This window comes from Notamacropus eugenii, chromosome 1 (genome assembly GCF_028372415.1).
Source record: "Notamacropus eugenii isolate mMacEug1 chromosome 1, mMacEug1.pri_v2, whole genome shotgun sequence".
NCBI lineage: Eukaryota > Metazoa > Chordata > Mammalia > Diprotodontia > Macropodidae > Notamacropus > Notamacropus eugenii.
In genome coordinates this window covers 253,533,638-253,558,498 of record NC_092872.1, presented here as the reverse complement: position 1 = coordinate 253,558,498, position 24,861 = coordinate 253,533,638, and positions in this window count along the sequence as shown.

Genomic DNA, 24,861 nt, shown 5'->3' with positions numbered 1-24,861 from the left:
AGCAAGCATTATATGCAATGGAGATAAGCTAAATGCCTTTGCAATAAGATAAGGGGTGAAAAAAAATGTCCATTATCACCACTATTATTCAATATGGTACTAGAAATGTTAGCTGCAGCAATTAGACAAGATGAAGAAATTGAAGCAAAAAGAATAGGCAAAGAAGAAAATAAGTTATCACTCTTTGCAGACGGTATGATGATATACTTAGAGAATTCCAGAGATTCAAGTAAAAAACTACGTGAAATAACAAACAACTTTGGCAAAGTTGCAGGTTACAAAATAAAGCCGCAAAAATCTTCTGCATTCCTATATATTAGTAAGAAACTCCAACAGCAAGACACAGAAAGAAAAATCTCATTTAAAGCTAACGTAGACATTATGAAATATTTGGGAGTTTACCTGCCTGAACAAACCCAAGGACTATATGAACACTATCACAAGACACTTTTCCCACAAATAAAATCAGATTTAAGTAAGTGGAGAAACATCAGTTGCTCGTGGGTAGGCCAAACCAATATAATAAAAATGACAATTCTACCTAAATTAATTTGCTTATTAGTGTCATATCAATTAAACTATCAGATAATTATTTTCTAGAGCTGGATAAAATAATATCAAAATTCATCTGGAAGAACCAAAGTCCAGAATATCAAAGGGACTAATGAAAAGAAATGTTAGGGAAGGTGGCCTAGCCCTACCAGATCTCAAATTGTATTATAAAGTAGCAGTTATCAAAACCACTTGGTACTGGCGAAGAAACAGAAGGAATAAGTGGAATGTGCTAGGGACTCAAGACACAGTAGGCAATGAATATAGCAATCTCCTGTTTGATAAACCCAAAGACCCCAGCTTCTGGGATAAGAACTCACTGTTGGACAAAAATTGCTGGGAAAACTGGATAACAGTGTGGCAGAAACTAGGCATAGACCCATGCCTGACACCATACACAAGAATAAAGTCAAAATGGGTACACGATGTAGGTATAAAGATTGATACCATGGACAAACTGGAGGAGCAAGGATTAGTGTATTTATCACACTTATAGAGAAGGGAAGAATTTTTGACTAAAGAAGAGATAGAAAGCATTGTGAAGTGCAAGATGGATAATTTTGATTACATTAAACTGAAAAGTTTTTGCACAACCAAACACAATGCAACAAAAATTCGAAAGGAATTAGCATATTGTGAATTTTTAACGCTAATCTGGGGGATAAAGGTCTCATTTCTAGAATATATAGAGAACTGAGTCAAATGTACAACAATACAAGTCATTCCCCAATTGATAAATGGTCAAAGGATATGAAAAGGCAATTTTCAGAGGAAGAAATAAAAGATATTTATAATCATATGAAAAAACGCTCTAAATCACTTTTGAGTAGAGAGATGCAAATCAAAGCAACTCTGAGGTACCACATCACAACTATCAGACTGGCTAACATGACAGAACAGGAAGATGATAAATGTTGGAAAGGATGTAGGAGACTTGGAACACTAATTCATTGTTAGTGGAGCTGTGAGCTCATCCAACCATTTTGGGGAGTGATTTGGAACTATGCCCAAAGGGCTACAAAAATGTGCATACACTTTGACCCAGCAATATTGCTTCCCCAGAGAACATAAAAATTGGAAAGGGTCCCACATGTGCAAAAATATTTATAGCAGCATTCTTTGTAGTGGCCAAAAACAGAAAATCAAAAGGATGCCCAGCAATTGGGGAATGGCTGAATAAATTATGGTATATGAATGTAATGGAATACTATTGTGCTATCAGAAATGGTGAACAGGCAGACTTCAGAGAGGCCTTGAAAGACTTATATGATGTGATGCTGAGCAAAAGGTGTAGAACCAGGAGAACTTTGTGCACAACAACGACCACAGTGTGCGAGAGTTTTTTCTGGTAGACCTGGAACTTCATAGAAATGCAAGGACTTTAAAAAAGGATTCCCAATGATCTTCTAAGACAAAATGCCTTCCACATCCAGAGAAAGAATTATGGAATTCAATTGCAGAATGTAACAGATCATTTTATTTGTGTGTGTATTATGTTTTGGTTTGTTATATAATTTCTCCCATTCATTTTAGTTCTTCTACACAGAATGACTATAGCGAAGATGTTTTTAATAGGAATGTATGTGTACATCTCTATAGACTTGCATGTTGTCTTGGGGAGAGAGGGGGGGAGGTGAAGGTCAGGGAGGGGGAAAAAATCTAAGTTATATGGTAGTGATTGCAGAACACTAAAAATAAATAAAATTTATATATATATAATAAAATAAAATGCATTTCTGAAACCAAATGAATTTGCATTTAGAGCTGTTGAATTTGAGAATATGATAAGCTAAATATACAAAAGTCCAGCTGGGCATAACAGAAGATGAAAATTCTTCCTGTGTTTTTTTAAATTTTTGTTATAATTCTTTTATTTCATATTTTATTCTCCCTAAGTTACAAGTAAAAACATTTTTTAACTTTTTTTAAACTTTGAGTTCCAAATTCTGTCTCTTCTTCCTTCTCCGTCAACCCCCTCCCCCCATTGAGAAGGTAAGCTGTTCCAAATAGGTTATGCATGTGTAGTCAAAGAAAGCATTTCCATAACAGTCACATTGTGGAAGAAAACAGAGACAAGAAAAAGACCCAAGAAAAATAAAGTAGGAAAAAAGTATGCTTCAGTCTATATTCAGACACCAATAGTTCTTTTTGGTGGTTGAATAGCGTTTTTCATTATAAGTCCTTCAAAACTGTCTTGGATCGTTGTATTGCTGAGAATAACAAAGTCATTCAAAGTTGATCATCTTACAATATTGGTGTTACTTCGTATATAATGCAATTCGCTTCACATCAATTCATGCAAAACTTTGCAGGTTTTTTGAGAGCATCCTACTTATCATTTCTTATAGTACATAGTCCAACATAATCACATACCACATGTTCAGCCATTCTACAACATCTCCTCAATTTGTAATTCTTTACCCTGAAAAGAGCTGCTAAAAATATTTTTGTACATATATATCCTTTTCCTTTTGTTTTTTATCTCTGTTGGGAAATAGACCTAGTCGTTGTATTACTAGCTGACAGGTTTTGCATGGTTTTATAGCCTTTGGGGCATAGTTCAAAATTACTCTATAGAATAGTTGAATCAATTCGCAACTCCTCCAACAGTATAATAATGTCTTATTTTCCCACATTCCCTTCAACCTTTGTCATTTACCTTTTCTGTCCCATTAGACAATCTAATAGGAATCAGGTAGTGCCTCAGAATTGTCTTAATTTGCATTTCTCCAATCAATAGTGAGTTAGAATAGCTACCAACAGCTTTGATTACTTCACCTGAAAACTTATTAGATCATGTATGAATTGGGGAAAGACTCTCATTTTTGTGAATTTGACTGAGTTCTCTCTTTGTTTGAGAAATGAGTCCTTTATGAGAGAAATTTGCTTCAAATTTTTTTCATATTTACTCTTGCTAATTGTATTTCCCTTCACTATATTCCCCCACTCCTGTTTATTCTACTCTCTCTCTCTCTCTCTCTCTCTCTCTCTCTCTCTCTCTCTCTCTCTCTCTCTCTCTCTCTCTCTCTCTCTCTCTCTCCCTCTGTCTCTCTGTCTCTCTCCCTTTCACTCTGTCCCTCCTCAAAAGTGTTTCATTTCTGACTACCCCTTCCTCCAATCTGACCTCCCTTCTATCACCATCCCTTCTTTTATCCCCTTCCCTTGCTGCTTTCCTGTAGGGCAAGATAGGTTTCTATACTCAGTTGAGTGTATATGTTATTCCCACTTTAAGTTAATTCTGATGACAGTAAGGTTCACTCATTCTCCCTTACTTCCCTCTCTTCCCCTCCATTCTTGCCTCTTTTACGTGAGATAATTTACCCCATTCTATATCTCCCTTTCTTTTTCTTCCAATACATTCCTCTCTCATCCCTTGATTTCATTTTGTAGATAGCATTCCTTAGACCTGTATCCTCTGTCTATATATATATATATATATATATATATATATATATTCCTTCTAATCACCCTAGTAATAAGAAAGGTCTTATGAATTACAAATATCATCTTCCCATGTAGGAATATAAATACTTTAAATATATTAAGTCCCTTCGGATTTATCTTTTCTGTTTATCTTTTTATGCTACTCTTGAATCTTATATTTGAAAGTCACATTTTCTATTCAGCTCTGGTCTTTTCATCAAGAATGCTTGAAACTCCTCTATCTCATTGAATTTCCATTTATTCCCCTGAAGGATTACACTCAGTTTTTCTGGGTAAGTGATTCTTGATTGTAACTCTAGCTACTTTTCCCTCCAGATAATCATATTCCAAACCCTCTGATCCTGTAATGTAAAAGTTGCTAAATCTTATGTTATCTTGACTGTCATTCCATGATACTTGAACTGTTTCTTTCTGTCTCATTGCAATATTTTTTCTTTACCTGGAGACTCTGAGATTTGGCTATAATATTAGTGGAACTTTTCATTTTGGGTACTCTTTCAGGGGGTGATCAGTGGATTCTTTCAATTTCTATTTTAACTTCTTGTTTGAGAATACCAGAACTGTTTTCCTTGATAATTTCTCGAAAGATAATGTGTAGGCTCTTTTTTGATCATGGCTTTCAGGTAACTCAACAACTTTTTATCTCTCCTAGATCTATTTTGCAGGTCAATTGTTTTCCCAATGAGATATTTCACCACATCTTCTATTTTTCATTCTTTAGACTCTGTTTTATTGTTCATTGGTTTCTCATAAGTTTCATTAACTTCTATTTGCTCCATTCTAATTTTTAAGGAATTATTTCTTTCGGTAAGCTTTTAGACTTCATTTTCCATTTTGTCAATTCTGCTTTTTTAGGCATTGTCCTCATTGGCATTTGGGTCCTCTTTTACCATTTGGATTAGTCTGTTTTTTAAGGTGTTATTTTTTTTTTCAGTATTTGTGTCTTCTTTTACCAAACTGTTGACTAGTTATTCAAGATTTTCTTCGTCACTCTCATTTCTCTTCCAAATTTTTTCTCTACCTCTTTTACTTGATTTTCAAAATCCCTTTTGAACTCTTCCATGTCTTGAGACAAATTCACACTTCTCTTGGAGGCATTGAATATACGAGCTTTGACTTTGCTGTCTTGTTCTGTGTGTTTTGAACTTCCTTGTCACCATAGTAATTTTCAGTATTCAGAAGTTCTTTTTTCCATTCTTGCTCATTTTCCCAGCTTATTGGTTGACTTTTTAGTCCTTGTTAAAGGCTTCCAGGGTGAAAGACACACTGTCCCAAGCTTCAGGAGGTTTCTGCAGGTGTTTTCAGAGATACTTCTAGGGACCTGTAAGTTTTCAGTTCTTCCAAAGTGTTATTATCTAAGGGGAGGTGCTTTTTATTCTCCTGGCCTGTGCTCTGGTTTGTGAAAAAACAGAAGCACTCTTTTTTGCCCTAGAAGTGTGAGAATGGTCCCTTCTCCATTATGGCCACAAGCTCTGTTATGCTAGTTATTCTCTTCACCTTGGGACTGCCACTGAAGACCAAGACCCACTTCTGAGTACAGGCAAAGCAACAAAATCTTTCCTCAGTGCTAGCAAAAAGACCCCTGTAATTTTCTGACCACTTGTTTGACCCCCTTACTGTCTGTGAGCTGAGAGCTCCAGAAGCAGCAGAAGCAACTTCTGGGGCTGCTGCTGTTGCTGCTGCTGAATCAGGCACTCCCAAGGCCAGTTCCTGGTTTGCTGGGCAAGGGCTGTGCTGGCTGAACTTGGGCTGGACTGGGGTCCTCTCTTACCCTGATGTAACACTTTTCCTCTCGACATTCCAGGTTATCTTGAACTGAGTATTTATTTCATTCCATCTTTTGAAAAGTCCTGCTGCTCTGGAATTTGTTTAGAGTAATTTTTAAAGGTATTTGAAGGGGTTTGGTGGAGAACTCAGAAGAGTCCCTGCTTTACTCTGCCATCTTGGTTCTACCTCCTCTTTTCGATTTTTAAGGTCCATCACTACCTAAACCCTTCCTACATTTCCAATCTTCTCACTTTTCACTCCCATGTATACACTTAGTTGATCCATCAATAAACATTTGTGTGCCAGATACTGTGCTAAATGCTGAAGAGAGAAAAGGAGATAAAAGACAGTCCTTGCCTTTCATGGAAGAGCTTTTACACACACACATACCACACACACACACACATGCACAAGCTACATATAAGACAAATAAAAAAGAATTATCAGAGGGAAGGCACTAGAATTAAGAGAAGCTTGGAATAACTTCTTGAAGAAGAAAGGATGTTAGCTAGGACCTAAAGGAAGCCCAAAAAAGCTAACAGGTGGAGATGGGGAAGGAGAACATTCCAGAAATATAGGGCAGCCAGAGAAAATGCCTGAAGCTAATAGATGGGTTGTCATCTTTGTGGAACAGCCAGGAGCCCAGTGTTGTTATATCAAAGAGTATGTGTTAGGGAGGAAGAGGGGCTAAGTTATGATGAACTTTGATCAGCAGAGTATTCCATATTTGATCCTAGGGGCCACAGCAAGCCACTGGAGATAACTGAGTGGTGTGTGTGTGTGTGTGTGTGTGTGTGTGTGTGTGTGTGTGTGCGTGTGCGTGTGTGTGTGTGAGACAGAGACAGAGAGAGAGAGAAAGAGAGAGAGAGAGAGAGAGAAACCTGATCACACCAATATTAGAGGAAAATCATTTTAGTGACTGGATGGAGAATGTTGGGGGAGGATGGGGAGAGAGTTGAGTCAGGCAGACTCAACAGCAACCTGTATAAAATTTTTCAGATAGGAAGTGCTGAGGACCTGACTTGGAGTGGTGGCAGTGTCCAAGGAGAAAAAGGGGATGTATATGAGGGATGTTGCAAAGATAAGGTGGAGTAGAGGGAACATTCCAGATGAACATTTCCACATTCCCCCTCAAACAACTTTAAAATAATGCACCAAATTGAATTCTGGAGTGACAAAGTCAACAAAAAGTTGAGGTGAGACTTTTTCCAGCACAAGAAAACTTGGGAGGTCAAAAGGAGAAGTCTGTGAATACTTGTCCAAGAAGTATGGAAACACTTATACGAATTGATGCAGAAGAAACAAACAGATGTGGAAAACAGTATATACAATGATTATAATATATAATGGAAAGAGGAAGGAAGGAAGGAAGGAAGGAAGGAAGGAAGGAAGGAAGGAAGGAAGGAAGGAAGGGAGGGAGGGAGGAAGGAAGGAAGGGAGGGAGGGAGAGAAAAAAGAATGAAACCTAATATTTGAAGACCAATTAATTCCAAATCAATTATAAAGGACCTATGAATGAAGATTCTACAAACCTACAGATAAAGAACTGATAAATAGAAGTATATACTTTATGGTTTTGCAAATAGTGTATTACATATACGTGTGTGTACATACATACATATATATATACATATTCATTTCTAATGGTAGCCTTCTCTAGGATGGGGTGGGGAGGAAGAAAAAAAATTAAAAGTGAAGAGCAGAGAGGAAAGGAAAAGTTAGAAGAGCTCATGAAAACACCAACATGAAAATGCAGTATTTGTTATCATTTTTTCAAAGTGAATAGTGTGAAATGGAAATTTATGATTTTATATTAATCCTCTTCTTATGTTGTGCTGGGTATATTGAAATATTTAAATGTTCTTTTTTATCTTTTTGTATTTAAGTTAAAAATTAATAAAACTTTTTAAAAATAAAGATGAATTTCTGGGCAAGATAGCAGGGAAGGATAAATTTTGAGGTGGATGCATTACGAAAACAAGCAATATCAATTTAAACATCTAAAAAGATCCAAGTGGCAGCCAGGTGGTGCAGTGGACAGAGATCTGGACCTGGAGTCAGGAAGACTTGAATTCAAATCTGTTCTTAGACACTTAACTAGCAGTGTGACCTTGGGCAAGTCACTTAACGCTATTTGCCTCACTGTCCACCTCTGTAAAATGAGGTAGAGGAGGGCAGGATAAACCACTTGAGTATCTTTGCTAAGAAAATATCAGACAAGGTCATGAAGAGTGAAACAAAACAGAAACAGCTGAACAACAAACAAATAAAAGAGGTCAACTTTGTTGTTGACTATTCTCGATCAGTTAAAATAATAGTAACCACATGTAGCAGATTTAAAAAGACGCTTCTCAAAATATTTATTCGCCTTTTAACATCATAATTAAAATAATGAGACAGTATTTCCAGCTTCCTTCAAAATACCAGATTTATCACTGACTCCTCAATCCCACCTCTTTCTTATAAGATGTAAAAGCCTTGGGGCATGTAAGCTGGCACCTGTCAATTCTAGACCCCAAATCATGGGACAATACACCTGGAACAATTCGTGACCCCTGGAATAATGGTTTGTGATTTTTCTCCTTGTCATCCTGTTTGTGTGGAGAGAAAGAGGCAGAATGGAGGAAACTCCCTCCAGGTCCAGTTCTTCTATCTGTCTTTGGGAACTTCCTCCAGCTGAAGCCACAGAATATTCTGAAATTCCTCTTCAAGATGATGGGATTTTATTCTGGAATTGGTTTCTACTGATGAATTTTGACAGGACCTTTCATTCAGGTGTATTGAGCAATGCATATTGTGAGGCCAGACATCATGGTGCAATAGTTCCCAGTTTGTGGTAACGCTGGAACTTTGCAAATATTTGTTTCATTTATTCCAGAACATATTTACCTGTTATATAATGGAGTCCTGGCACTTCCCCTTACTAGCTGTGACAGTTGGAAAAGTCACTTCACCTTGAACCTCAGTTGTCTTATTTGTAAAATAGAGATACTTTTGCATAACCTCTCTCATAGAGATATTTCAAGATAACTGCATTAGAAATACCTTCTTTTTGTAGTGCCCTCTTTGCTGCTCACTGGATGGTGTTCCTGACTGCGGAGAGACCGCGGGAGGTGGAAGCTAAGCTGAGAATAACATTGCTATTAAATCCTGGGGTCCCTGAAACCATGTTCTAATACCATCTTTTCCCTCTCAAGAATTGGCAGGAGTTGATTTTGCACAGTCCTAGGAAGGAAAGAAGAAGAGCAGAGGTAGAAATTTAATAGAGGAAAAACCTGCGAGAGTCTCTGGCAATAACGGGTTTGTTGAAAACAGGACTGGGAAAACAGATGAACTCAGTCTTGTCAGCCTAGCCCAGAGGCTACTCTGGGCAGGAACACAGATCACCAACTCTACATATCCTCCAACACAAGGATATTGAGTTAATCTTTGGCTTCAAGGATCTTCTAACAAGTGAAGAGGAAAGAATTGGCAGGGACTGATTGATAGCGGAATAGAAAGAAATCACAGAAACACTAAGGATAATAAGCAAAAGAGCCACAAAGAAGACCTGCTCCATTCCCCACCCACCCACCCAGGATCTGGAAATGACTTTGGACTCCTAAAATATAAAAAATAAAATTTTAGATTTTTAAATTTTAGCAGCTCCTATCAAGCTGGAAAAGAATTTTGAGCATGCATCTACTGCTATCTGAAAACCAGATGAGCTAGGTTTAGAGAGGTTCGGCAGCAGATTGGCCAGTTATGAACGCTTTGTCTGAAGTCACTCAAAGACCATCTACAAAATTACAGGAGGCTCAGAGTGGTGTTACTTATCACTGGGGGTGAAAGACTTACATGGAGGCAATTTGCAAAGTATTGGGACTTTCCAGGTGTCAGAAGACAAGCCTTACTTGTCCCCAACCATCCCAAGTATTTTGTGTTTTTGGTTAAGACCCTACCAATCAGAAATGACCCTGTGCATGGTCAGAGGGGCTTACCAGCTGGCCAAAGTCTTAATGAGGTGGGGGTGAATTAAGGCTGCCCTCTGTAGCTGTTTATAAAGGGTGTCTGAGTAAGTTCAAGGCATTTGAAAATGAGGAGGAAACCATCAGTTTCTCCCATCGACTTTGATTTCTACATTTTGGCAGCAAAGGTCTCTCTGAATGAGTGATTATGTGGTAATTTGATATCCCCACTTGAGAAGGGAAAAGGATAAAATCAAAACTTGGTGTATCCAAATATGATTAAAGAATGGTCTGTTTAGCTAGCTGTGAGAGGCCCCCAAAGGGCTGTAGTGGGGGGCTATGCTACTCTAAATTGGCATCCAGACTGGGTTATGGTGTGACTGCCCCCCATATGACTTCCTGCCTTTGCCCTTTTGTACAGAAGTAGCCCCATCTCTGACATATATTTTTGAGGTTTCCTAGCTTTGAGGGCTTCTAAGATATGTATCCAGTGGTTGTTTCTTACCTCTGCCGTGTGATCTGTGCTTTGGGCTTTTGTGGTTGTTGTTGGCATTGTAACAAATTGAAGGGACAGAGAAAGGATAGTGGGGGACAGGGAGAGAACTTGGATCACCCTGTGAATGTCCTTGGGCCTGTTTTTCATGTCCTTGGCTATCCTCCACTGAAACCCTCACCTACATGAACTTATATGGTCATGAACTTATATGAAGAACAAAAGTGCCAAAGTACATTGCTGGCCTGAATTTGTTTTAACTCTTTGTTGTCAATATAGAATAATCACTCAGGGCCTTTTGTTCATCATGGCTAGATCCTAGTTAGTGGAAATAGTGAATCCCTCTGAAGCATTAATAGGCATTTGAACTTGTGCTGCAAATTTCCACAGGATTGGAGCCAATGACCATATTTTACAAAATTATAACTTAAAATAAGGAGAATTTGAATGCATGTGATCACATCGGGAGACTGGTTGTTTGTAGTAATCAGTACGTAGCTGCAATTCACATTAGTGTGTCTTCCGTCTAAGAAACGGAAGGGAATGTCCCAAGACTAGCACACACCCTAATCCACTGCATTCTCACCTTTTTAGTCCGAAAGTTGGACCATTCAAACCAATCTTTTCAGGGGTTGGGGGATAAGTTGACACGGTGGCAAGGAGGAGCAGACTTCCATAGGAGGCTATGTTTTCATTATTTAAAATGCTCTTTGTTGTTACAACATCACTATTACTTCTCAGTCTACTTTGTTGGATATTTTTATGTGGACTGCTAGTGTCCCCCAAGGCACTGATGTTCTTTGCTCTTGTTTTTCTCTCTATGCTCTCTCATTTGGAAATCTTATCAGCTCCCATGGGTCTTTATCACTGGATCGATATATACAGCTCTAGGCTCTTTTCTGAGCTCCAGTCCCGCATCACAAACTGCTCATTAGGCATTTTGCAACTGTTGCTCAATATCACTGAGACAAAACTAATTTTCCTCCTAAACCCTCCCACTTCTGAACTTTCTTATTTCTATGTTTTACTGATAACACACAAGAGGCACTGAAATTTTCTGTCTCTAGACTCTAACAGGTTCACTCTTGATCTGGCCAGTCAGGCAGACACCTTCAGAGGGGTTAATAATCAGCTTTATTCAAGTCTAGTCTTCTCAAATGGTTGCTGGAAGAGTCAGCTCCCTCAGCATTCCCTAATCGCCCTTCTGACAGGGGCTGGCAAGAAAGGGGGGCAACTAGCCCTTTGTCTTGATGGGGTCAATTTAGATACTTGTAGACCCCCAAAATCCCCTCAAGTCTCAATGAGGGCCAGTTGAAGCATGCACATATTACTCTATCGGTTTCCTGTGGTTTTCTCCAATAGATTTCTCATGGTCTTTCCCCATCTCACTGATCAGTGCCCTCTTGCTTTTGTAGGGCAATCAGACATAGAAGGCATCTTGCCAACATTAAGCTCACAGGTTAACTTTAGCAATATCATCAGTCGGCACATGCATAGTAAATATCAATTATGTCACTCATATCTCAAGGCTCAGTCTCAGTAGGACTATTCTAAGAACTACTATCTAGGATCCTTGAGACTATGCTGGGAGTTATTGTCAAACACCTGAAAGCTAGACATTCCAATGGTCATGCATTCTGAGAAACTAAACTCTAAAAGGATAACAAAATCTTCCTTAAATGCATTCTATTAAGGGAACCATTATCTTTCTAGTTCATAGCTTCAAGATTCATAACCTTGCTGCCAATCTCAACTCTGCTCTCTCATTGCACATATCCAATAAGTCACCAAATCTTGGCATTCTTCCTCCCCAACATCTTTGGTTTCCTTTAAGTTCAAATTCCACCTTATACAAGAAGACTTTTTGGGGGTTCCTCCTTCCCCCACCCTAATTCCTTTTCCTTTAAAGTTACCTTCCATTTACTCTGTATTGACTCTATCATTTGTGTACTGATTTAGGCAGATGAGATCTCCATTAGAACAAAAACTTGTTGAAAGTAGGAACTACTTTTGCTTTACAGTTTTGTTTTTTTTTTTGTATCCTCAGCATCACAGTACCTGGCATATAGTAGGCACTTAATAAATGTCTATTAATAAATTGTTTAGTATTAAGTACTAGCGATATGGGAGACATGGTGATAGGCCCCAAAGAAACAGAGCCAAAACCACAAGTGTCCCAGCCTTAAAAAGCAACTTACATTCAGTAATTTCAAATTACCTACAGAGTAAACCCATGTATCTTATCCTGGAAATCAAAGCTTATCATAGTATGAATCCAACCTACCTTCTTAGCCTCATCTCACACTTACTCCCTCTAGACAATGTATACTACAGATAAACCGGATAGCGCTCCAAGGCCAAATGTTCCACTTTTGCTTACAGTGTTCACTGTGTCTGGCATATCCTCTCTCCTCCACTGAGTCCTATTAAAGTCTTGCTCATTCTTTAAAACCCAATTCAAAAACTGCTTCCTGCACAATAATCTTGTTTAAGTGTAACAGCCCTTGTCAGTAACCACCTTTCGTCTCTTGGGTTTCATATAAACTTCATTCATATCTATCTAATACCTCTTTTATTATGTATTACAGTTGTCTCTTCCAATTTAGTCTAATAAACACTCCTTTTTTAATAATTGAAGAGAAATTTATTTTTCATGGTTAATTTATACCACTATAATATAAATGATCAAATCACTTAAATTACCTTAAATTATTGAGTAATGTATCAATCAAAAATCAAAAGCTAATTTCTTTTTTTGAATTTTAATATTTCATTTTCCCAATTTTCATGTAAAAAAAATTTTATCCGTTGGGCTTTTTTTACAATTTTGAGTTCAAAATTGTCTCCCACTGTAACTCCCCTCCTCCATAATTAAGAAGGCAATAATTTAAAAATATTATACATGTGCAGTCATGCAAAACATATTTCCATATTAGTCATACCATGAAAGAAAATAAAGACAAATAAATCCAAGAAAAGTAAAGCAAAATAATAGTATACTTCAATCTCCATTCAGATTCCACCAGTTCTTTTTCTAAAGATGGATAGCATTTCTATCATAGGTCCTTCGGAATTTTCTTGGAGTTTTGCATTGCTCGGAATAGCTAAGTCATTGTACTATATTTCAGTTACAATGTACAAGGTTCTACTGGTTGTTCTCCCTTAATTTTTCATCAGTTCAGGTAACTCTTTCCAGGTTTATCTCATCATTTCTTATGCCACAACAGTATTCCATCACAATCATATACTAAACTTGTTCAGCCTTTCCCCAGTTGATAAACATCCTCTCATTTTCTAATTCTTTGCCATCACAAGAAAGATGCTATAAAAATTTTTGTATATTGGAGTTCCTTTCCTTTTTATATTTCTCTGTTAAACAGATCTAATGCATGTATTGCTGCATCAAAGGGTATGCAGTTTAAAACCCTTTGGGCATAGTTACAAATTACTCTCTAGAATGGTTGGATCAGTTCATAACTCCACCAACAGTGCATTAGTGTCCCAATTTTCCTACATCTCCAACATTTGTCGTTTCCGTTGTCTGTCATATTAACCAATCTGATGTGTATGAGGTGGTACTTCAGAGTTTTTAAATTTGCATTTCTCTAATCGGTCTTGATTTAGAACTTTTTTCATATGCTTATAGATGTCTTTGCTTTCTTTGTCTGAAAACTGCTGTTCATATCCTTTGACCATTTATCAATTACAGGATGATTTGTATTCTTATAAATTTGACTCAGTTGTCTGTATGTTTGAGAGATGAGGCCTTTTCAGAAAAACTTGATGCAAATTTCACCACCACCACCCCCGTGTTTTCTACTTTCCTTCTAATTTTTCAGCATTGCTGTTGTTTGGTCAAAACCTTGTGGATTTCATTTAATCAAAATTATAAATCTTACATCCCGCAATGCTGTCTAACTCTTGTTTGATAGTAAATCATTACCCTATCCATAGATCTGATAGATAAACTATTGCATGCATCCCAATTTGTTTATGATACCACACATTATGTGTAAATCATGTACCCATTTTGATCTTTTCTTGGTATATGGTGTGAAGTGGTAATCTATACCTAGTTTCTGCCAGACCTGATCGACAGTTTTCCCAGCCATTTTTGTCAAAAAGTGAGTTCTTGTCCTCAAACTCTTGTATTTTGTATTTATTAAACACAAGATTGCTCTTGTGTTTTCCTACTGTATATTGCATCTCTAACCTATTAAACTTATTCACTACTCTACGTCTTGGCCATGACCAGATTGCTTTGATTATGGCTATTTTATTTTTTTATTTTTTTTAATTTATTTATTTAACTTTTACCATTCATTTTCACAAAATTTTGGGTTACAAATTTTCTCCCCCTTTGTCCCCTCCCCCCAGCCCAAACCACCCAGCATTCTGATTGCCCCTATCACCAATCTGCCCTCTCTTCTACCATCCCTCCCTTCCCTTGTCCTCATCTTCTCTTTTGCCCTGTAGGGCCAGATAACTTCCTATACCCCTTTACCTGTAGCAAGAACAGTACTCGAAAGTTGTTCCTAAAACTTTAAGGTCCAACTTCTCTTCAACCCTCCCTCCCCACCCATTCCCTTTGGGAAGGCAAGCAATTCAATAAGGCCATATCTGTGTAGTTTTGCAAATGACTTCCATAATAGTCGTGTTGTGTATGACTAACTATAATTCCCTCCATCCTATCCTGTCCAGCATTGCTTCTATTCTCTCTTTTGATGCTGGCCCTCTCCGAGAGTGTTGACTTCAAATTGCTCCCTACTCCCATTGTCCTCCCTTCCATCATCCCCCTACCCTGCTTATCCGCTTCTCCCCCACTTTCCTGTATTGTAAGACAGGTTTTCATACCAAAATGAGCGTCCATTTTATTCCTTCCTTTAGTGGAATGTGATGGGAGGAAATTTCATGTTTTTCTCTCACCCCCCCTCTTTATCCCTCCACTCAAAAGTCTTTTGCTTGCCTTTTTTATGAGAGATAATTTGCCCCATTCCATTTCTCCCTTTCACCTCCTGATATATTTCTCTCTCATTGCTTAATTTCATTTTTTTAAGATATGATCCCATCCTATTCAATTCACTCTGTGCTGTGTGTGTGTGTGTGTGTGTGTGTGTGTGTGTAATCCCACCCTCTACCCAGATACTGAAACGTTTCAAGAGTTACAAATATTTTCTTTCCATGTAGGAATGTAAACAGTTCTACTTTAGTAAGTCCCTTATGACTTCTCTTTGCTGTTTACCTTTTCACGTTTCTCTTCATTCTTGTGTTTGAAAGTCAAATTTTCTTTTCAGCTCTGGTCTTTTCATTAAGAATGCTTGAAAGTCCTCTGTTTCATTGAAAGATCATTTTTTCCCCAGAAGTATTATGCTCAGTTTTGCTGGGTAGGTGATTCTTGGTTTTAGTCCTAGTTCCTTTGACTTCTGGAATATGATATTGCACGCCCTTTGATCCCTTAATGTAGAAGCTGCTAGATCTTGTGTTATCCTGATTGTATATCCACAATACTTGAATTGTTTCTTTCTAGCAGCTTCAATATTTTCTCCTTGACCAGGGAACTCTGGAATTTGGCCACAATGCTTCTAGGAGTTTCTCTTTTTGGAACTCTTTCAGGCAGTGGTCTGTGGATTCCTTGAATACTTATTTTGCCCTCTGGTTCTAGAACCTCAGGGCAGTTTTCCTTAATAATTTCATGAAAGATGATGTCTAGGCTCTTTTTTTGATCATGGCTTTCAGGTAGTCCCATAATTTTTAAATAGTCTCTCCTGGATCTATTCCCCAGGTCAGTTGTTTTTCCAATGAGATATTTCACATTATCTTCCACTTTTTCATTCTTTTGGTTTTGTTTTGTGATTTCTTGGTTTCTCATAAAGTCATTAGCCTCCATCTGTTCCATTCTAATTTTGAAAGAACTATTTTCTTCAGTGAGCTTTTGAACCTCCTTTTCCATTTGGTTAATTCTGCTTTTGAAAGCATTCTTCTCCTCATTGGCTTTTTGAACCTCTTTTGCCAATTGAGTTAGGCTATTTTTCAAGGGGTTATTTTCTTCAGCATTTTTTGGGGTCTCCTTTAGCAAGCTGTGGACCTGCTTTTCATGCTTTTCTTGCATCTCTCTCATTTCTCTTAATAGTTTTTCCTCCACTTCTCTAATTTGATTTTCACAATCCTTTTTGACCTCTTCCATGGCCTGAGCCCATGGAAGATTTCTTTTGGATGTTTGGGATAGAGAAGCCTTGATTTCTATGTCTTTCCCTGATGGTAAGTATTGTTCTTCCTCATCAGAAAGGAAGGCAGGAGATATCTGTTCACCAAGAAAGTAACCTTCTATGGTCTTATTTATTTTCCCCTTTTTCTCGGCATTTTCCCAGCCAGTGACTTGACTTCTCAGTGTCCTTTCCACCCCCACCTCGCCTCCAGATCCACCCAGCCAGCAATTGGGGTCTGAGATTCAAATGGTGCTTCCCAGCCTCAGGGCTTTGGGTGGGGGGAGGGCTGCTATTCAGTGTGAGATTAAGTTCAGGTGCTCAGGTGGGGTCAGGGCCGCCACACAGGGCTCAATTCCCTCAGGGGGTTTATGCAGAGACCCTCAACAATGGGTCCAAGCTCCTGCCTGCTTTGGGAGCCCCTGTCCACTGCTGCCTCCGCTGCTGCCTCCCGAGGGGGCCTGAGTTATGGGGACACCCCGCTCCCCTCTCAGCCAGCCAGAAAGACCCTTTCACAGAGCTTTGGCATCTGTGGGTCGAGGGGCCTGGGCAGTTGCTGGAGATTCCGTCCATGAAGCCTGCTCAGATCTGCTCCTCTTGGTGCCTCACAGTCAAGGCAGGGCTGGGCTGTGCTCTGGGTCCAGGGAGCGACAGACCTTTCGCATTGGTTATTTGGGGCTCTCTGGAACAGAAATCTCATCTGCTCCATTGTTCTGTGGCTTCTGCTGCTCCAGAATTTTTGGGAGTTCTTCTTTACAGGAATTTTATGGGCTGTGGGTTTTGAGCTAGCATATGTGTGTCTTTCTACTCCACCATTTTGGCTGCTCCCTATTTTGTAATAGAGTTTGAGATCTGGTACGGTTACACCACTGTCCTTCACGTTTTTTTCATTAATTCCCTTGATGTGCTTGACCTTTTGTTCTTCCAGATTAATTTTTATTACTTTTTCTAGCTTTTATAGAATATTTTTGATGGTTTCATTGATATGACACTGAAGCAGTATGTCAATTTATGTAGAATTACAATTTTTATTATAGTGTCTCAGGCTGCTTATGAGCAACTAATATTTTTCAACTGTTTAAATCTCATTTTATTTCTTTTTAGTGTTTTGTAATTATGTTCATATAATTCTACGGTTTGTCATGGCACTAGGCTCACAAGCATTTTTTATTTTCTACAGTTATTTTAAATGAAATCTCTCTGCCTTTTGCTTCTGGAGGTGTTTGGTAATATATTAAAATGCTGATGATTTATGTGGGCTCATCTTATATTCTACGACTTTGCTAAAGTTGCTAATTATTTCAACTAGTTTTTTTTATTGTTTTGTTTCCTCATTGCCAATTCTGGTTTCTTTAATTACTTTTTCTTTTCTTATTGCTATAGCTAGTAGTGAATAACAGTGGTGATAATTGACATCTATTCTTTACTCCTAATTTTATTGGGAAGGCGTTTAGCTTATTCCCTTTACAGATAATACTTGCTCTTCATTTGTAATGAATACTGCTTATCATTTTAAGGAAATCTCCATTTATTCCTATACTTTCTAGAGTTTCTAAGAGGAATAAATGTTGGATTTTGTCAAAAGTATTTTATCTGCATTTATTGAGACCATCATATGATTTTTGTAGGGTTTGGTATTGATATGGTCAATTATGTTCCTATTTTTCCTAATATTGACCGAGACTTTCCTTCCCGGTATAAAAACCGCCTGCTGATTGGGCATGATCTTTGTGACATATTGTTATGTTTGCCACTACTTTGTTTAAATTCTTTGTATCAAAATTAATTACGGAAATTCATCTAAACTTTTTTTTTTATTGTTCTTCTACATGGTTTAAATGTCAGCACCATACTGGTGTCATAAAAAGGAACTTGGTGAGAACATACAGGTCCCCAGAGTATACTGTCCTCTTGACAAAGGACTCAAAAGTCAAATAATTGGCTGGAAAAATTCCCAAAAAAGGTGGGAAAAATAAGACTATAGAAGGTTACGTTACTTTCTTGGTGAACAGGTATTTTCTTTCATCCTTTCAGATGAGGAAGAAAGATGTTTACCATCAAAGTACTTTAAAATAAATATACAGTGGTCTCGGGGCATGAGGAGCTCAAAAAAGATTTTGAAAATCAAGTAAGAGAGGTGGAGGAAAAACTGGGAAGAGAAATGAGAATGATGCAAGAAAAGCATGAAAAGTAGGTCAACACCTTGCTAAAGGAGAACCCAAAAAATGCTGAAGAAAATAACACCTAGAAAAATAGGCTAACTCAATTGGCAAAAGAGGTTCAAAAAGCCAATGAGGAGAAGAATGCTTTCAAAAGCAGAATTAGCCAAATGGAAAAGGAGGTTCAAAAGCTCACTGAAGAAAATAGTTCTTTCAAAATTAGAATGGAACAGATGGAGGCTAATGACTTTATGAGAAACCAAGAAATCACAAAACAAAACCAAAGGAATGAAAAAGTGGAAGATAATGTGAAATATCTCATTGGAAAAACAACTGACCTGGGGAATAGATCCGGGAGAGACTATTTAATAATTATGGGACTACCTGAAAGCCTTGATCAGAAAAACAGACTAGACATCATCTTTCATGAAATTATTAAGGAAAACTGCCCTGAGATTCTAGAACCAGAGGGCAAAATAAGTATTCAAGGAATCCACAGACCACTGCCTGAAAGAGTTCCAAAAAGAGAAACTCCTAGAAGCATTGTGGCCAAATTCCAGAGTTCCCTGGTCAAGGAGAAAATATTGAAGCTGCTAGAAAGAAACAATTCAAGTATTGTGGATATACAATCAGGATAACACAAGATCTAGCAGCTTCTACATTAAGGGATCAAAGGGCGTGCAATATCATATTCCAGAAGTCAAAGGAACTAGGACTAAAACCAAGAATCACCTACCTAGCAAAACTGAGTACAATACTTCAGGGGGAAAAATGGTCTTTCAATGAAATTGGGAACTTTCAAGCATTCTTGATAAAAAGATCAGAGCTGAAAAGAAAATTTGACTTTCAAACACAAGAATGAAGAGAAACGTGAAAAGGTAAACAGCAAAGAGAAGTCATAAGGGACTTACTAAAGTAGAACTGTTTACATTCCTACATGGAAAGAAAATATTTGTAACTCTTGAAACGTTTCAGTATCTGGGTAGAGGGTGGGATTACACACACACACACACACATACACACACACAGACACACAGAGCACAGAGTGAATTGAATAGGATGAGATCATATCTTAAAAAAATGAAATTAAGCAATGAGAGAGAAATATATCAGGAGGAGAAAGGGAGAAATGGAATGGGGCAAATTATCTCTCATAAAAGAGGCAAGTAAAAGACTTTTTAGTGGAGGGAAAAAGAGGGGAGGTGAGAGAAAAACATGAAGTTTACTCTCATCACATTCCACTAAAGGAAGGAATAAAATGCACACTCATTTTGGTATGAAAACCTATCTTACAATACAGGAAAAGTGCAGGAGAAGGGGATAAGCAGGGTGGGGGGGAGGATGGAATGGAGGGCATGGGGAGGAGGAAGCAATTTGGAGTCAACACTCCTAGGAAGGGACAGGATCAAAAAAGAGAATAGAAGCAATGCTGGACAGGATAGGATGGAGGGAATTATAGTTAGTCATACACAACACGACTATTATGGAAGTCATTTGCAAAACTACACAGATATGGCCTTATTGAATTGCTTGCCTTCCAAAAGGAGTGGATGGGGAGGGAGGGATGAAGAGAAGTTGGAACTCAAAGTTTCAGGAACTACTGTCAAGTACTTTTCTTGCTACTGGGAAATAAGAAATACAGGTAAAGAGGTATAGGAAGTTATCTGGCCCTACAGGACAAAAGAGACGGTGGGGAGAAGGGAAGGGAGAGATGATAGAAGAGAGGGCAGATTGGTGATAGGGGAAATTAGAATGCTCAGTGTTTTGGGGTGGAGGGAGGGGACAAATGGGGAGAAAATTTGGAACGCAAAATTTTGTGAAAATGTTAAAAAAATAAATTAATTAATTTTAAAAATGCAATTAGTAAATATTTAAACAAAACAAATAAAAATACAAAAATGTATAAATATTAATATTAATAAATAAATAAAGATAGCCTAATTCAATTGTCAAAGAGGTGCAAGAAGCCACTGAGGAGAAGAATGCTTTAGAAAGCAGAATAAGCCAAATGGAAAAGAAGGTTCAAAATTTCACTGAAGAAAATTGTGCTTTAAAAATCAGAATGGAGCAGATGGAAACTAGTAACTTTATGAGAAACCAAGAAATCCCAAAATAAAACCAAAAGAATGAAAAAATAGAAGGCAATGTGAAATATCTCATTGGAAAAATAACTGAGCTAGAAAATAGATCCAGGACAGAAAACTTAAAAATTATGCGACTACCTGAAAGCCATGATCAAAAAAGAGCCTAAACATCATCTTTCATGAAATTATCAAGGAAAACTGGCCTGATATTCTCAAACCAGAGGGTGAAAGAAATGTTGAAAGAATGCAATGATCACCTCCTGAAAGAGATCCAAAAAGAGAAATTCCTAGGAATATTGTAGTAAAATTCCAAAGTTCTCAGGTCAAGGAGAAAATATTGCAACCAGCTAGAAAGAAACAGATCAAGTACTATAGAAATACAATCAGGATAACACAAGATCTAGCATCTTCTACGCTAAGGGACTGAAAGGAATGGAATATGATACTCCAGAAGTCAAAAGAACTAGGATTAAAACCAAAAATCACTAACCAAGAAAAACTGAGTGTAATCCTTCAGGGGGGGGAAAGTGGTCATTCAGTGAAATAGAGGACTTTCTAGTATTTTTGATGAAAAGATCAGAGCTGAATAGAAATTCTGACTTTCAAACACAAGAATCAAGAGAAGCATGAAAAGGTAAATAGGAAAGAGAAATCATAAGGTACTTACTAAAGTTGAACTACTTATATTCCTACATGGAAAGATAATATTTGTAACTCTTGAAACGTTTCTCAGTATTTGGGTAGTTGGAGTGATTATACACACACAGACGTATATATATATATATTTATATATGTATATATATTATGTGTGTTTACATATATGTGTGTGTATATACATATTTATGTATATATATAAACAGAGCACGCGGGGTGAATTGAATAGGAAGTGATCATATTTTTAAAAAAAAATATTAAAGAGTGAGAGAAGAATATATTGGGAGGAGCAAGGGAGAAATGGATTGGGGCAAATTATTTCTCATAAAGGAGGCAAGAGAAAGCTTTTTCAATGGAAGGGAAAAGGGGAGAGGTGAGATGTAAAAAGTGAATCTTACTCTCATCACATTTGGCTCAAGGAAGAAATAACACTCACACTCAATTTGGTATGAAAACCTATCTTACGCTACAGGAAAGTAGGGGAGAAGGAGATAAGTAGGGTGGGAGATGATGGAAGGGAGGGCAAACGGGAGGAGAGAGCAATTAGAAGTTAACACTCTCGCGAGGAACAAGGTCAAAAGAGAGAACAGAAGAAATGAGGGGGGCAGGATAGAATGTAGGGAAATATAGTTCAGTCTTCTACAACATGACTGTTATGGAAGTCATTTGCAAAACCACACATATATAGCCTATATTGAATTGCTTGCCTTCTCAGTCGGGATGGGTGGGGAGGGAGGGAGGAAGAGAAGTTGGAACTCAAAGTTTTAGGAACAAATGTTGAGAATTGTTTTTACAGGTAACTGGTAAATAAGAAGTACAGGTAATCTGGTATAGAAATTTATCTTGCCCTGCAAGACAAGAGAGAACATGGGGATAAGGGAAGGGAGGGGTGTTAGAAAGGACGGCAGACTGATGGAAGGGGAAATCAGAACGCTCAGTATTTTGGGGTGGGAGAGAGGGGGAGAGATCGGGAGAAAATTTGGAACTCATAATTTTGTGGAAATGAATGTTGAAAATTAAAAATAAATAAATAAACTTTAAAAAAATAATTAAATAAATGGAATAAAAAGGAATTTGGTAGGACTCATTTGCCTATTTTTGCAAGTAGCTTATATAGTATTAGAATTAATTATTCTTTAAATGCTTGGTAGAATTCACTTGTGAATCCTTCTGATCTTGAGGATTTTTCCTACCTCACTGATGGCTTGTTCAATTTCATTTTCTAAGTTGGGACTATTTAAATATTCTACTTTCTCTTCTGTCAATGTGGACAACTCATGTTTTTGTAAATACTCATCCATTTCACTTAGATTGTCAGATTTATTGAGACATAAGCAAAATAACTGCTTGTAATCACTTTCATTTCTTTTTCATTCATTGTGAGCTCACCCTTTTTTTGTACTGTTAATTAGGGTTTGTTTTTTCTTTTTAATCAATTAACCAATGGTTTGTCTGTTTTGTCGGTTGTTTTTTTTTTTTTCATAAAACTAGCTTCTAATCTTATTTATTAACTCATTGGTTTTCTTACTTTCAATTTTATTAATCTCTCCTTTGAATTTCAGAATTTTCAATCTAATGGTTAATTAGAGATTTTTAATGTGCTCTCTTTCTAATTTTATTTTTGGTTTTTTTTTTTTTTTTTACTGTTCTTTCTGTCTTTTCCTGATGTAAGCATTTAGAAATATAAATTTTCCCTTAAGTACTACTTTGGCTGTATCACATAAATTTTGGTATGTTTTCTCACTGTTGTCATTTTCTTTTCTGAAATTACTCATTGCTCCTTTGGTTTCTTTTTTTATCCACTCATTATTTAGGATTAGCTGGTTTAATTTCTAATTAATTTTCAATCTTTGTGTTCCAGCCCTTTATTAATGTTTTCTTGCATCATGAAAAGATGCATTTAAAACTTCCATTTTTCTGCATTATGTTATAAGGTTTTTTTGGTCAATTCTTGTATTAGAAGCATGTTCGCTGAGAAAAAAGTATATGCCTTTCTATTCCAATTCAGTTTTCTCCAGAGGTCTATTATATCCAACTTTTCTAAAATTCTATTAATGTCCTTAACTTCTTTCTTGTTCATTCTTTAAATTAGATTTTAGTAGGGTTTGTTACTGATATGGTCAAATTTCTAATTTTCTAATAAATTTCTACTTCAGAAAGAAGAAAGTTGAGGTTCCCCACTAATATAGTTTTATTTTCTGTTTCCTCCTGTAACTCACTGAACTTTGCCTTGAAGAATTTCAATGCTTTCCCCAATTGATAAATTATCAAAAGATATGAACAGGCAGTTTTCAGAGGAAGAAATTAAAGCAATCTGTAGTCACATGAAAAAATGCTCTAAATCACTATTGATTAGAGAGATACAAATCAAAAGAACTTTGAGATACCACATCACACCTATCAGATTGGTTAACATGACAAAACAGGAAGATGATAAATGTTGGAAAAGACGTGGGAGAGTTGGAACACTAATTCATTGTTGGTGGAGCTGTGAGCTCATTCAACCTTTCTGGAGAACAATTTGGAACTATGCCCAAAGGGCTACAAAAATGTGCATAGTCTTTGACCCAGAAATACCACTTCTAGGACTGCATCCCCAAGAGATCATAGGAAAGGGTCCCATATGTACAAAAAATATTTATAGCAGTTCTCTTTGTGGTGGGCAAAAACTAGAAATCAAGGGAATGCCCATCAATTGGGGAATGACTGAATAAACTGTGGTATATGAACGTAATGGAATACTATTGTGCTGTAAGAAATGATGAGCAGGAAGATTTCAGAGAGGCCTGGAAAGACTTGTATGAACTGATGCTGAGTGAAAGGAGTAGAACCAGGAGAACATTGTACACAGCAACAACCACAGTGTGCAAGAAATTTTTCTGGCAGACATAGTACTTCATTGCAATGTAAGGACTTAAATAATTCCCAGTGGTCTCTTAAGGCAAAATGCCTTCCACATTCAGGGAAAGAACTATGGAATTTGAGTGCAGAATGAAGCACATCATTTTCTTTTGAATTACATTTTGACTTGTTTTATGATTTCTCCCATTCATGTTAATTCTTCTGTGTAACACGACTACGGTGAAGATGTATTTAATAGGAATGTTTGTGTAGAACCTATATTTTTGTGTCATCTCAGGGAGGGAGTGGGGAGGTAGAGGGGAAGGAAGGAGGGAGGAAAAAATCTAATATATATGGAAGTGATTGTAGAACAGTGAAAACAAATAAAATAATAATAATAATAAAGAATTTCAATGCTGTACCATTTGGTCCATCTCTATTTGGTACTGATATTACTTCATTGTCTATGATATCTTTCAACCAAGATGTAGTTTCTTCTTTTATCTCTTTTTTTATTACCTCTATTTTTGCTTTGTCAGAGATCATGATTGCTATATATGCTTTTCTTTATATCACCTGAAACATAATAGATTTTGCCCCATCTCCTTACCTTTTCTCAGTGTATGAATTTCAGTTTCAATTATCTTTCTTGTAAAAAATATATTGTAGGACTGTGGTTTTTAATCCATTCTTCTATTTGCTTCCTTTTTATGGATG